This window comes from Scophthalmus maximus, chromosome 6, assembly GCF_022379125.1.
Source record: "Scophthalmus maximus strain ysfricsl-2021 chromosome 6, ASM2237912v1, whole genome shotgun sequence".
NCBI lineage: Eukaryota > Metazoa > Chordata > Actinopteri > Pleuronectiformes > Scophthalmidae > Scophthalmus > Scophthalmus maximus.
In genome coordinates this window covers 19242973-19258998 of record NC_061520.1, presented here as the reverse complement: position 1 = coordinate 19258998, position 16026 = coordinate 19242973, and positions in this window count along the sequence as shown.

Sequence of the window (16026 nt, the reverse complement as noted above, 5' to 3'; positions counted from 1 at the left end):
CTTCTTCCGTGGTGCTGCTGTAGAGAAGTTTGCACTGTCCTGAGTACCGTCTGTTCCATCATATGAAGCCATTTATCACCCTGTCACAGCACGTCCTTGGTTATTGAGATTTTTGTCATTCGTGCTCCAAGCGCTGTATCATTGTAAGTCTCAATGGACTGTTCGCAAACCTGCGGGTGGCATTAAAAATGCATATACAGTTTCTCAACAAGACTGAAGACAGATTCTTGCGGAGTGTAAGTCGCTTGGCGCCGCCTGTTTCCGAATCACTTATTAATAAATGTTCACCTATTATCTTTTCAACACCTGCGCCTACTGCCTGTCAGTTTCACTTCATATTCCCCTGAACGATTTCATGCAGTAAAGCTTACAGTTCGGGTCTAAGGAGAAGTAAGGTCTATGTCTTTTTGGACGAAAAGCCCCGTGAGCAGTGGGTGAATTTATCCATAGAAGTGAATGTAAAAAATCTGGCTGGATGAGAGTAAGGGGCGCTCAGTTACCCCTGTGTAAGGTCAATGAGAAGCACCCAGAGCCCGGGCAGATTTGCGGGAAGCACCATTGATCTTGACCCACTCAGAGTATGATCTCAGAGATAAAAGGCAGGAGACGAGAGGGGAACTTATTCACTGTCAGCCACAAGTCAGCAAAGGGCAATTCTAACCCGCAGGCTGTCTTTGAAAAACTGAAGGGCAAAAGCATGGAGGATTAAGCCACGAGGCGGGGAGGGAGAGAGAAACATCTATTGGTTGCGCTCTCCGTGCGCCCTCCGTGTGTGTTAGGTGACAGTCAGAATGAACTCTGGGTCAAAAGGTCATGTGACTCAACCGGGTGAAAGGGATCTTAGAGTTCACCCTGAAGTTTCAGACACTTTTCTGCCTCTGTGTGTGTGTGTGTGTGTGTGTGTGTGTGTGTGTGTGTGTTGGCGTGCTTATGTGTGTGTATGTGCGTCTGTGTGTGTGTGTGTGTGTGTGTGTGTGTCAAAGCTGATAATTTGCTTACATTCTGAATCCTTTATCATGAATTTTCATGATCTTCCCTTTGAGAGCGCCAGTTGCTCCTTTGGACACCGTTACGGACAAACAATTGTCTCTCTTTTTTTTCCGCCTGCGCGATTTGAGAAAGCGCCATCTGCAATGGTCATTATTTGTGAGCCGAGAGGAACACACATCTTGACTCTGACACGGTGATATTATTCATGAGACAAGATGGTCAAGCGGCGCGGCAAACTTCAGCCCAAACATATCTCCTGCTCATTAGCCAGCCTAACATTTGCATCATTAGGACACCGCAACAGCAGGGCCAGCAGGAAATGCAACTAAGCGCCTTTCATATACCTCGTTTTTTACTCCCAGGCTGATAGGCTACATGAGTCTGTGGCAGGGAGGGAGAGCACGGCGAGGGGGGGGGGGGGGGAGTGATGCTCCAAATGAAGAGAGCAGGTGACAGGAGGAGAGGAAGGAGGGAGGTGAGGTAAAGGGACTAAAGGAGACGAGAAAGGTTAGAGAGAAAGAGGAGAATAAAAGAACATTCATTATAAATTCACTGAATCGACAAGCTGTCAGGCCGCGCCGTCGTCCATACAGCGTACGAGCCTCCGCCGCACTATTGACTCCCCGCGTCACGCCACAAACTTTTCTCTCATTTTCTCACCTTTTGTTGCATCCACATCACCTGTTTCTGCTCCGCGCTATCAGCTTTTTCGGGGATTGACCCCCGACAGCCTTGCAAAACCCACGTCATCATCCCATCTTCCACTTCCCCCTTCTACCCCTGCCGCCCTCTCATCCCTGCCGGGCCAGCGGTGAAATATGAGCTGCCTGTAGTATATTATTGATCCCATACCTCGCTCTTGCCTAAAGATAGATAGATCACGGACGAGGCAAAGCACCGCTGATGCCTCCTCCTCTGCAGCAGCAGTGCCAGTGGCTTCGCTAGTTGGTATTGACTGCAGTGATCAATTTCACCACAATGCACGCTGATGAATTCTGTGCTCTGGTTGTCGTCGTCGCAGAGAGAGCAGGCGAGCCGAGGGGGGAGGGGCTGTCGCACGAGTCGAAACCGGGAACGCCGTGGATTCGTCAGGGTGTTGTCACCCTTCTGTTACAGCTGGCACAACCCCTGTCACACAGTGGAGGACATCACTGGAGCTTTGAATACCATGCATGAATTGTCAAATTACAATATTCAGGTACTCTTTCTCAGAAGATCATTGTGAAGGCCTCATCGCAATCTCGCAAAGGGCAAAGGGCCGTTACATTGTCATTGAGGTATTAATCACAGTTATGCACATTATAAATGAAACAACAACAAATGGTTTCATTCACCACAATGAATTTATTCATCATTGGCTATTGAGCTTTATCAGGCGTACTGTGTTGGTTACCCATGTCTTGATGCAGCATTCGCTCCTCCAGCAAAAGGGGAGAGCCTGTAGGCATTGACTGACTTAACATAAAGCTACAGTGTGTAATATTTAGAAGAACCTATTCTCAGAAATTGAATACATAGTCCACAATTGTGTGTTCATATATGTATAATCACCTGCAACAAAGAATCAGTGTTTTGTCGTCAACTTTGAATGAGTTAAATATAGTTACAGTAGGGGGACCCGACCTCCGTGTAAGTCGCCATGTCCGCAACGTCGTGTTGTGCTGCGTTCCGGTTCCACTGCGGCTCGGGAGGTAGGAAAAAAATCACCACCCAGACATCCGGGGTCCGAATTCTGAGGTATAATGGAACGCAGCGTTAAATACGGTTGCAGAAAATGGTCTAATATACGCACATTCGCGTTGAATCAATACATAAATATTCCCATTTTTTTGTACCAGAGTGAACAGGGAGTTTTGTAATCAATAAAAAATATAAACACAAAAACATAAAAGAGGAATTGCAAGATTGAAAAGCTAAGCTTTTAAAAGTTATTTCAGAATATTCACAATACAAGGTTCGAAGGGAAAATAAATGTCTCTTCACTCATCACAAAAAAGTGCTTTATTTTCTAAAAGGATTCATCATTACTCTTTATCAAAGTAAACGTGTGAGGGCAACGGTGCGACAGAAGAGCCCACAGGTCGAAGCCCCTCCGAAGAAATGTGCTGACTGGTGTGGAAACAGGAAAAAATGTACAGCCAGTCTCCTCACAGAAAGCAACTTACACAAAAATTATCTCGGAGGAGATACGGTATCGATTCATCACAACTAGTGTGGCTGACTTCCTCCCTCCGCTGGTATTAACTGACTGGCCTTTTCGTCGCTTTGGTTCCTAGTCACAGACGACACTTGCATTTGTCTCTGCTTAAGTGTTGAGGAGGAGAAGGTGAGGGCAACCAAACAGCAATATTTCACAGAGGGCTGCAAAAAAGGGAATCGCGTGAGCTTTGTTCGCAGCGTCCTGTTCTCTTTGATAAATCACTTACACCGAGCCTCACTTCTTCATAATTCACGGTATTGCTGCCTTTTGCGTTTTCTTTTCAGGAACACACTTTAACACACACACACACACACACACACACACACACATTCAATATGTGATGGTGTGATGGAGAAGAATGGGGAGGGTTGACTCACATGCTTGACTGCCAGAACAACACAATAAAAAAATAAAAATAAATAAACATCCCTCAAACAATGCAAAACAACACTTTGCGTAACTTTTTCCAGAGTATAAAGCGTTTCGTTTCCCATCAGGGAACATCTCTGTGCGGTGTGAGCACAACACACCTCGTTGACGCCACTAATGCCGCTGTCTGTTGTCTCTGCGGTGACAGATATCCCTGCCAATCCTGATTGCCCTCTAGCGGCTGATGCCCGGCCGCTACTTTAACGCTCCACAAAACCTAATGCAACATTGCACAGGATGGATCTCTCCCTCTCCGTCTCTCTCTGTTGTCAACATCACTCCCCGCACCGGTGTGTTCGCCGCCTCTTCGATGACCTGCTGCACCCGGATACGTTGCACCGTGTGTCTGGTTACCTTCTCCACTTGTGCGTGTAAAGAGTCTGCGTGTTCCCCTTCATGCCCCGGGAAAAACGGAAGTCCCCAGACGTAGCACAAAAGAATACCATAGAAGGCCAATGGCGCCATCCATCACCTCTGCTTCATGATGATTATGAACGCTACACAGTCGCTATCCGTCATGAATTCTCCCCCGTGAAACCGACCCTGTTCAGACCTAGTGTTAAAAAATGAAACCTGGGTGATCCTTTCACAATGGGACAGGTCTGAGTACAGCATGTGAACGCAGCGAAGACACATTGAGGACGCATGTGAGATCCGATCGCTCGCGGTGGTGGGGCGCGTGTGGCCACATTCTTTTAGCCGCATGCGAACGCATGCGCAACCGGGGTCACATTGAAGGACGGCCTACTCAGACTGCAGAGACCAAATGGTGTTGTTTGTGCCGGAAGTGGTCACAGGGGAGACGCATTCAGGGCACATTTTAATCCCCCACTGTGATCTGATCTCCCGGGACGCACCTTAACGCCAGGTCTGGACGCAAGCACTTGACTCTTGGCTTTCCGTGAGGCTCAAACCTATGAGCTGTGGTGGAACGACGTGTCATCTACATCTCGCTGCAGCTCGCCCCTGCGCAGCGCGGGCACACATCACCACCAGCGTCATCTGGGCCACGGGGGCTCAAAGTTGGTGCGGTGGACCTGCCAAATACCCCGCGCCGTGCCACAGGCCTTCTGCGACAGACGGACCAGATGTGAACGAGTGGATTTTCATCTGCGCGCCGGCAGTCGTTCCCCTTCAGGCAGCTGCCGATGGATCGATACCACCGGCCCCCCTGTCACAGCCGGAATGAGAGGTCTTGGAGTGGCTCATGTGGCAGAAGCCAGCACGGAACTATTCGCTTTGTGTGGATCGATTCAGGGGCATGCGCATCAAACGGCAGAGGAGGACGGGAATAGAGTGTGCGGCATGTGTGCCTATCTCCGGAACACATCTCTGAGCTCCTTGGGGGAGGCCTTCTCTATCACCGCCTCTGTAAGTCAATGAAGGTGGAGGAGCCGTGTTGCAGTAAAATATGCACAAACATGCTTGGCAATCCGGTCCTATCTGTTCCGTCTGAGGAGCCCTAATATAAATATGGATCTGCTCTCATACGGTCCCTGTCACGCTGACATTTGATGCATCCCTTCGTGTGCTGATACACTGGCCCCAATTTGACATCAGTGTGACACGCTGTGGTGCCGCCAAGTCACGGGGGCACAGGAGTGACAAATTGTTACCGCGAATGGGAAAAAGGCATTTCTCACGCCGCTGGGATATTCACACGAGGGGACTTATCGCCCCGCCCCGCATCCACCTTCAGGTCACATTGGAGTATCCGCCCAAACTTTGATAGCGATCCACTCTGTACTCTGTTGCAGACGAATAATTATGATTCAGCTACATCAACTTTGCATCGGATTGTCCTCCGCCTGCGAATGGTGACCTTTCACACGGCAAAGAGTCACAGACACGGTGAGCACTGAGGGAAGAGCTGACCTTTCGATTTGAACAACATCTGGACAGCTCGGCCTGCTGTACCGCGGTGTCAGAGTGCCACCTGGTGGCCAAAGGGTAGGCTGAGATGGTGATCTGTATTGTGAGACAGATAATGTTTAATTAGGCAATGTGAAGTGGAACAATTGCTTTATACTCTCAAATACAAATTGCAACGACATCTTTGGCAATAAAATGAGCCAACGACACGTCACAAATAAATCACCAAAAAAAAATGATTTCACAACAATAATCCCCCCCCCCCCACCCCCCCTTTTTTTATAATAAAAACCTGACTGAGCCACGTCGACGAAATCCAAATATTGTGTGCCTCCATGAAGCCCTGCATGTATAATTCACATTCTTACAATTCATCAGCTGTCAAGCATTACGCACTGGGCCTTTGTCCCCGTCTGCACACGGGGGGAATGTTCTCATCAGGCCGCGGGGAGGAGAGGAGTGTTCAGGGACCAGTGTGCGTGATTGTGTGATAATAGCCCATTAGCATACTAATTTCATCGTTCATCTTTGCAGTAATTGCCTCCATCAATATTAACGGAAACACTGCGGTCTTTTTTCTTCTTTTTTTTGCGACATAGTTGCTGCAGCCACCGACACAACACAACGTTTGGTGAATTGAGAGTCCTCTTGTAGGCCTACATGTTTTTCCCTAATCCTTGCCTGTGAGTGAAGCGATGTAGCAAAGTAGACGCTGCGGCCGCCTTTGATCGACTCGTGGCAGTGAAATCGCAGCCCACTGGGGCCGGCTCTGACCCCTGTGGAGGTCGTGTGAGCTCATGAGGATCTGTCATCATGGTTTGCTTCTCCACGATCTTTGACCTCTGGGTCATTGAGGCGAGGTTTCGATGCACTTTCAAATGACTCCGCACACATTCGTACAGCCTGGTGCACAGAATGGACCTTGTGCAATCACGCCTTTACCGTCTCTAATAACTTTTAAAGACGCTGAGACTCTCCTACATGCTTTCGTATCGTCACATCTGGACTGTTGCAACAGCCTTTTTACCTGCCTCAACCAAAAATCGACTGAGCTACTCAGCGACCAGGCTTTTAACAAGATCCAAGAGACGTGATCACATCACTCCTATTTCAGCCTATGTTTTAGAATTCATTTTAAGATTTTACCGATTAGCTTCAGGGCTTCTTGTGGCCTATCTGCATCTTTTATCTGATCTTTTAGTACACTAATCACCAACTCCTACTTTGAAACCCCCCGGCATAGGAACTGCACTAAAAGTGATAGAACCATTGCAGTCCGGGCTCCAAGACTCTGGGATGGTCTAACCTGAGGAGATCCCTCTGACTCAGTAGATTCCTTCTTAGGACATGGTTTTATCTGAGCGCATTTCCTGCTTATTTCTTGAAATTATATTTTTCTTTTAAAAATTAAAAAAAAAATGTAATAATTATTGTCTTCATTTTGATTTTATTTTGTACTATTTATTTATTGCCTTGTGCCTTGTTACTTATTGCCTTGTGATATAAGCTCTTTGTAATCGGAATTTTGAAACATGCTCTATAAATAAATGATTAGTATTTTTATGACTATTAGTTACCAACCTAAGACTTCATCAACTCTGAAGATCTACAACCTCAACCAAATGTTTGGTCTCGGAGTCTAACTCATGTGGTAAGTGACAAAAACCTCAGCATCTAACTTTGCCGTCCAGTGCCTTCCTTTTCAGATACATCAAATAAACCATTCACTTTATTGGTAGAGACAACCCTATCTACCAGTGTTGCAGGATATTGAGTGTTTCATCTAGATCACGATGCCTGGTAACACTCATCGTTGGCACCTGCAAGTCCTGTGGAGTCATTTCAAAAACGTGTGCACCACCGTTCAGTGCCAGAGTCACAACATTTCCCAGAAAATCAAATCTGATCGGTGCCTATACTGAAGTCAGGGTGCTGCTTCAAGATTCACATGAACATCCAAACAGGAGGTGGCCTTAAAACATTTACAAAAACCCTCAAAAGAAAAAACACTAAGCATTGAAACAGCACAGATTTAATTCTTACTCGATGTACACAAGTTTTGACAATGAGTTTAAAAAACATTAGGGCTCTGATTCAATGTAAAGCACTTAGCAAGCAAGCATTTAATCGAGCTCCATCCAGAAAAGCAATGTCAAACGTTAGTGCCGTCGGTGACTCGGAGCCTGCGCTGGGCTGGAAGTTCTCAGGATGAGAGCGGGGAGGCAGGTTGAGGGAGCAGCTCCCTGCGGCGCTCCAGAGCTGCTCAAGAGCTTATCATCCCTGAAATCCCGGATCCATCGGATTGAGGTCCCGGAGGAGGCCGCCCGCTCTATCAGTGCAAGATGAAGATACATGGCTCTGGGCTTCCATCCAGGTGCAACCGTGAGGCTGTTCATCGTCAACTGTCGCTGGGAAAAGAAAATTAAAGATCCCACCGCTCGCGTGGAAATCTGCCCCATGCAAATGAGAACAATAGAAGCAAATCATTTTGAGTAAATTAACTACATTAATTATTTGGAGTTATTATATTTTTCGGTAAATGACATGGCTTTTTGGGTATTACAGCATGGGACTGATTGTGTGAGTGTGTGCCGCGTACATTTTTTTGGTATCATTTCAGGATCCTTCACATGCATACAGTATATTAAATCATGCAAATGGTAAGTAAATGAAATATTTGTTACAATTGCACAACAGGCGGTTTGGGATGAGGAAGTAGACAAAGTAAAAAGAAAGGTGAAAGAGTCATAGTAATAACAACAACAACAACAACAACAACAACAACAACAACAACAACAATATGAATTCACAGCAAGTGATTCCAAAAAACGTCAAATACAAAGTGATGATAAGGATAAATCAGCCAGTCTCACGTTTAGTTCCACATCCTGCCACAGACAAACCACTTCACTATGAATGTGAAGCGCAAGCATTTTTATATCAGCAAGAAGAAAGATTTGCAATATGCAATTTTTCATGTGACATCCAACCTAGAGTAATCTATAGTGTCAGCTAATAATTTCAGCCCTAAAATTGTATATAAATGCTGAATATATGCAACGTTTGCCCGTCAGTAATCCAACATGAGTGGAAAAGGTTTATAACAAACCTGCGTCTTTTAAAATATGAGTGATATTGAGCATGAAAAGTATGAACACAACCAAGACTATGCCCTGCAATTGGTGTAAGGTAATTAAGCACATTTAATCAAGTACTGTACTTAAGCAACAACTATTTTGGGGGTTTACAGTAATTGAGTATTTTAATTTCATTCTACTCAACTACATTTATTTTATAGATACAGCTACTGGTTTTGCTAATAACAATAATAATAATAATAATAATAATAATAATAATAATAATAATAATAATAATAATAATAATAATAATAATAATAAGCTTACAAAACAAAACAAATTGCAAAAATTATAACCACAGGTTTGATTTGTTGTGAATTTCAATCCTCTTGTCATGTATTGGATGACAATGGTTCATTTCAATGAATAATAATAATGTTACAGTAAACATTTTAAATGCAGAACTTACCTAACCCCAACCTTCCTCGTAATGAGTATGGAGGTATTTTTTTGTCTGTGATATTGGTACATTTATTCAAATGGAAGAACGTTAATACTTCCCCCACCACTGCGCCCTGTACCAATCTGCCTAACTGACAGATGACTAATTGACTAGGTGACGGTCTACCTTCAGAGACTTCTATTTTTAAAACAGGCCGCCGGGTCAAGTTAGTTGAATCGTGCTTATGACTGTACGCCGAGAGCGTTGTTAACTTTTCTGAACGAGACACGGCCCCATTAACCTTAAACAGCTTGTTTGCAAGCGTCACGAACTACTGTGTTAATAGCTCGGACAGAAAAAAACATGGCTGCTAATTACACCTCCACCAGTACAGTACATCTCCTCAGTTCTCCACTGAGGGCCCGCCACGCGCTTCGCCGTTCCTAATTGGTCCGCTCACCGTGGAAGACTGCCGCCACCTAATTTTCCCAACGGTAATGTTCCTCGACGCCTGCAGGCCTGCTGGAAATGACTCCGGTGACGTGTTCTAATGATAATTGAGTGCGCTTGGCACACAATGGTTGGATATGAGCAATCAAGATCAGGCTTATAATATGAGATATGAGACATTTCAGGTGGCACTGTAATCACACATGATGAGGGTAACAACAATTTTTTTTTCAAGAAAACAGTTTTTTAACTGTAGCAATTATGTCTCCTCCATTTGTTTCAGTGTGTCTACCATGCTGCTTGGGACATGCGTTACCTAGAGTTACCACTAGAGGGGGCACTTGTAACACTGTTCCAGTGTTAAAACTTCCCCGGATTCCCAATCTTTGACCCCAGGCTAAACTGATCCATGTATTTCTTCGGGGGGGATATTGATATCAAATCAAGGCCCGGCAACGTGTGAACCTAAGCAAGGATGGAGCCCTGTCATGTTTCCTGTGCTGAGATCTCATTTAACTGCACAAAAAACAATCGATTGTCCCTGTTTCGAGCTCTGTCCGACGGAAAATGGGATATTTCCTCCAGCAAACCGTCAAGTAATAAATCTCCACGTCAGTCGAGTTTTACTCGAGGAAGCGAAACAGTGTTCGACACGAAAAGAGAAGAAAATGAGACAAAGAAATGGGCAACATCGAGGGTACAGCAGAACGCCAGAAGAAAAGTAATAAAAAGGGATGCGATTTGAAAAAAAACAAACATTTTCTGAACACCTGCTGCAGGAGCGGCAATAGTGAGAAAGTTGGCCCTCGATTTTCGTGCCACGCCTGTGGCAGTAATGGAGGAGATGCTTTCTGATTAGATCAACAGCTGATAGATAGATAGATGAGTCGTGACTTTCAAATGAGCTCCTGGAGAGGGTCGGAGGTGCAGAGATCTCTACCCACGCTGATGATAAAGTTGGCCTTGAGTCTACACACCTCACCAGGGAGATCTGTACAGGCCTGGGATGGAGTGGTTTGCAAACACAAACCACAATACACAAAACGCTGAAGTACACTCATGTTAAACGAAAGGAGAACTCATTGCGAGGGGATCAATGCGTTTCACTCTCACGTTGCAAATGTTTCCCCTCCATCAAAATGTATCTACACGCAATAGTGTAATGGATGACACTTTTCCTCGGGGCCTTTGAACATTACATCATAATGCTGGAGGCAGTTAATCGGTCTCTCTCTCTCTTTCTCTCTCTCCCTGCTCACCTCCCATCCCTGCCTGTCTCTGCCACGGGGTCTAATCCTCTGTGACTAATAGCCTGGATAGGAGGATTATTTCTTTTTTACCTGCTCAGAGATACAGTGAAAGAGAGAGAGAGAGGGAGAGAGATATGAATGGATACGCCGAAGGCTCATCTTTCTAGCGGTACGACGGAGTCGTCACCTGTTCCCGAGGCTGAGCGGCAGTTTGAGTGGTCACGTGCGGAAACTCGGTCGGAAATCCGCGATGCTTTTCATGTTTCAGTCACACAAGTCCTGAGCGACAGTAGGTGTTCTATCCCACTGCGAATCACTTTCCTCTGGCTCTGTTTACAGTGGGAGCCGGACGGGGCTGGCTCGAGAGACACAGCATGACATGATGTAGAGTTGCACTGATGAGAATAAGTTCTTCTGCACGATCATGATTCCGTGAAACGTTTCAGTGTGTGGAGAGATGAATCATTATGATCTCTGATCCACCTTTATTCAAGATGCAAATCTACTCTGGCATTTTTCTTATCTACCTGAATACGTAAAAGGAAATTTCCCGCCCTACAGCATTGCAACAGAATGGATATTCAAGGATATATGTAATTTATCCATTTGTTTTTTTGTCATTCGGTAGACCGAAGTGAAAAAGGAGATCTTGAAACTCGAATGTTGAGTTGAAAGACGCAAGGGAATGTGAGGTTTGTGTGTAAAAATTCCCAGAACTAAAACAATAATGATAAATATAATATTATAATATGTATTAAAATAATAGACAGAAAAGTGAAATGGTCCATAAAAAGTCCAATAGCCTTGTTTGTTTAATAAGGTGCCATTGTCAGTCCAACGTTGACAATGATGGGGGGTGTTGGGGGGGGGGGGGGGGTACAGTCGAATTATCCTGATTACTTTTGAGTAGTGGAAAGTAGTGTATCTGTAATACTTGACTTTACATCTGTTCTTTCGATGATAAGGAAGCATGACGTGACCGACTAAAGCTCATGGCAACCACTTTTTTATAAATACACAGCCACCCCTGGAGGACGCTGAAGCCGCGCTAGCAGCTGTGTGAGGCGGAATGCCGATGTCGGCGCCGAAAAAGGTTTTCACAGTGAAAATGCGAACGTGTTGGTGATTAAGGTTCACCATGCTCATCCATGTAGTTCAACATCTCACTGACAGTTTTTTAAGGAAACAGAGGCAGGTCTCGGAAATCCCTCTGAAGGCAAAAGTCAGGAACGTGTACTCAAGAGAAACATAACACCACGGAAAGACAAGACTGAAGTGAACAGGGACAAACATTCGGACCAACAAAGGAGAGTGGGGAGCAAGTGGGGGGGGGGGGGTAGTTTAACCCAGGTGAAACAGGGGGAGGCATGACAATCAGAGGAGGGGGAACCAGACAAAGGGTGTGGTCGAATTGGCCTTCCTATCTACTATTCCTATCTACTATTCCTATCTACTATTCCTATCTACTATTCCTATCTACTATTCCTATCTACTATTCCTATCTACTATTCCTATCTAATATTCCTATCTACTATTCCTATCTACTATTCCTATCTACTATTCCTATCTAATATTCCTATCTAATATTCCTATCTAATATTCCTATCTACTATTCCTATCTAATATTCCTATCTAATATTCCTATCTACTATTCCTATCTACTATTCCTATCTAATATTCCTTGACCTCAGTGACGTCATGAGGTCAATGAAAGGTGCAAAGGAGGACTGATGGGACTTAGGAAAAGCCGACAGCGCCGCTCAGAGAATCCGACTCGACTTTCTCTATTCGCCGTCATCAGGCGACGGCGGATGTTATTGACGTGCATCTGTGTATATGTGACATCATATCATAAATGATTCATAGGAAACAGTAACTTACACGATGACGTGCGTCTCTTCTGGGTCATATTCATACCCTTCTACTTCTTCTACTTCTGCTTCTATTGAATCGTTCACGTCCGTGCGTGGCGCGTCGCGTTATATATGGCTGCCGCAATGAATTGTGGGGCGTCTATATCTCCTTTCCTTTCGCATAGGATGGTCCAGTGTACCCTATGCTTGAGGAGATAGGAAAGGAAACATTGAAGCTCCTTTCCAATACATTTGGAGAATCCGAACAGCTCTCATCATGGCTGCTGATCGAATACTTCAGGGTCACGTCACGATTTAGGAAACTTCCTGAACCAAAGACCAGAAGTAGAGCACGCGACAGACACAAAACGTAAGAAACTGACATAGTGAAACAGGAACTCACGAATCCAAAATGCAATCACCAGAGCTGCAAATCATAAAAAAATCCAAACCCAAAGACCAAAGTCCAAAGAACTGAAATGTAAATTCAAAGTCCACAACAAATACAAAAACATGGCGTTCACAAAGTCATTTTGTGTCCAGGACAGGGGCAGATCCCTGACACCTGGCATGGCCATTAGAAGCCTTGACCTAATGTGACATGCTGCTGCAAGTTAGAGGCTTGTCAAAGTGATTTCAACTTGACGGAGACAATACCGAATTCCACGACAATCCACCCAAGAGATTCAGGTTCAGTCCGGACGTAACCGACTGGCATCGCCACCCCTGAAGAGCCCCCCGAAACGGCCCCGAGAACTCATTTGAATATTCCAAAGCAAAACGAGTTTGTGCTAAAACGTTCTCATGCTCTCTTTGCCGTACGGTGCATTCCTCTGACTCCGAAGGCTTTGGATTGTTTACGATTGCATCGGTGGATACTCAGATTGTACAAAGAGTGAGCCCGTAATGGTTCACGTCTGAGGCCCGCAGGGGCACAATGAAGCTAATCTTATTAAGCTGCTTCCATAGTAAATATATGCGGTGATCCTCCCTCGACTGGTTCACATTGTAATCCCATCAAAAGGCTCCGGATAAGGAAGGAGAATGGGGTCCTTCCACCCGTCTGTCAAGCTGCATTGTCCCAGACAGAGCCACTAATGTGTTTCCAGAGCGCTTGTCGGCGTTCGGGATAGCTTGTTGTCAAAATGAGGGAACATTAATGTCAATGTTATTTTTCTGAGTGCTTCTGGGGGATTGTCGCGTGATTGCTCGTGCACATTGTGCATCGAGTAGCAGCAGGTGGCAGCACTTCAACCTCAACAATACACAAGTTTTCGTTTTTTCTTTGTCATTCTTGCTTTGACTTAATGACTAGGATTGGGTTGCACCAACCACCAACATTTAGCTCATAGTCCTTAAGTTTTCAACTAGTTTCAAACTAGTGGTTTATGAAAAAATTAGGTTCATCATTAAAACGTAAGGTCTGTCTTAGTTAGTGAAGACTATGGGCCATACATTGGATGTGTTGAATTGAACTTAATTGATATCTTTATTTCGAACATAATAAGTGAATATATATAATATGAGGGTAATACTGTTAAAAATCAATAATCAATTGTTTCCATAACATATTCAAGTGGGAAAATGATGACCAGTGTGTCCCCTTCATTCCAAACGTGTCTCATTGCAAACTAATGTGAGCTTTGCCAGTTGGTTAGTTTAGCTAATCACTCAACTAATCTCTATTCCCAAAAAACGATGCAACGTGAATGGTGATCTCCATTAAAAAGGCCAAATTGTGAATGAACAGCTGCAACACACCGCAGCAGTAAAGGGGCCCAGTAGCCGCTCACATTTTCACCTGTCTGTACATACAGATCATTTATTGTACGGGCCCCTGTATCAGAATTGTTTCCACGTCACAGAGGAAATGCTCTACCCTGTGTGTGTGTGTGTGTGTGTGTGTGTGTGTGTGTGTGTGTGTGTGTGTGTGTGCGTGTGTGTGTGTATAGGCTTGGATGACCACTCTCCCAGTAAACTCAATCCCCGGGGATCTCATTTATTCAATTTAGCTTGAGTTTCCACGAACACATGGGAATATCTGCTTTTACAGACACATGCAGGATTTCTATCCAGTGCATGGAATGATTCTGTTTCATGAATCACAATGCACAGAACACACACACACACACACACACACACACACACACACACACACACACACACACATTCATTACACGTCTCTTGTTTGTCTTCCACTGCCTCTGCTCGGTTCGCTCCCTGTGGGCTGGGGTGCCTGCATGAGGCCGCGTGTGTGTCGAAAGGATTAATATCAGTAATGGCAACAAAAGGAATATATATCCCCATATGATGAGCAGCCACTTTAACGGTGATGGGGGGAGGATGGGGCTCTAAGGGGGGGGGGGGGGGGGCTGAGCAGTAAATCAAAAGACTGCCAAGAGGTTATTAGATAAACCACATCACATAATCTCCCGTCCCGGACCCGGTGGCACTATATGAGCCTCCAAGGCAAGAAGTGTTAAAGGTAGTTTATGAGCATGTTTATGGAGATCAATATGTGTAAGCTGCGGTGGCGGGGGACCGAGTGAAAAGGCATCAGTGAAATTGCTGTTTTTTCTGGGGTCAGCTGAAACATCCTCGCGGTGCGGCCGCTGAAAGGTCGTGCTTGTTCTGCCTGGAATCAGCTAGTTTTCCCACTGCACCCAACGAGTCTGAAAGTTCCTGTGGAGCCGCAGCTTTCCAAGTACGCCACAGCAGGAGAAACTGGGAAAAGGTGCACAACCCGACTGCAAGTCATGAGATAATCTCGTCGTGTGTAGCAAGTGTTTAAGTATGTGTGGACAGTAGAAACAAAACAGTTGAGCCTTTGCCAAGTCCCCCCCCCCCCATTAGGGGCCAGCGTCCAATCCTATACGTCAGCAAATGGAACCGGGCACAGGAAGCCTGTAAAGCTTTCAGAACAAAGGACAAAACAGGAACGGGCGCGCATATGAATTCCCCCGCCCCACCTGTAACCCCCCAGTGGAGCTGCTCCCTCTGTGGTGACAGTCAACTGGTGGCCACTTGGAACAATCACGCTGTCATGTGAACCCCGAATGACAGGCGCACAACGAGGGCCAGTAAAGAGACTGGATTTTTTGGAAAAAGTCCCACCAGCCCCCATTGTTGCGCTGAGATGCCTCCCAGAATTCCTCCTGGTGAGTCTGACACTGCCGGCGCACTTTGACCAAATGAAAAGCTTGGATGATTTGGTGCACTGTTGGCTGCCAAAGTATACGTGAAAGGAGTCATAGCTACACGTCAGCTTAGACTAAAACAATACATTGACTTAACGTACGTCGTTGTTCCTGTACTCACTGTATATGTTTGTCCTGCACATGAATTGTCTAGACGTCGGGCGCCAGAGATGATTGCACTGGGACTGCTGAGTCTTTCACCCGAGTCTAGCGTCCTCTTCATTCACAGCACCGCACCGACAAATCATTTTGTGAATGCAGCTCTC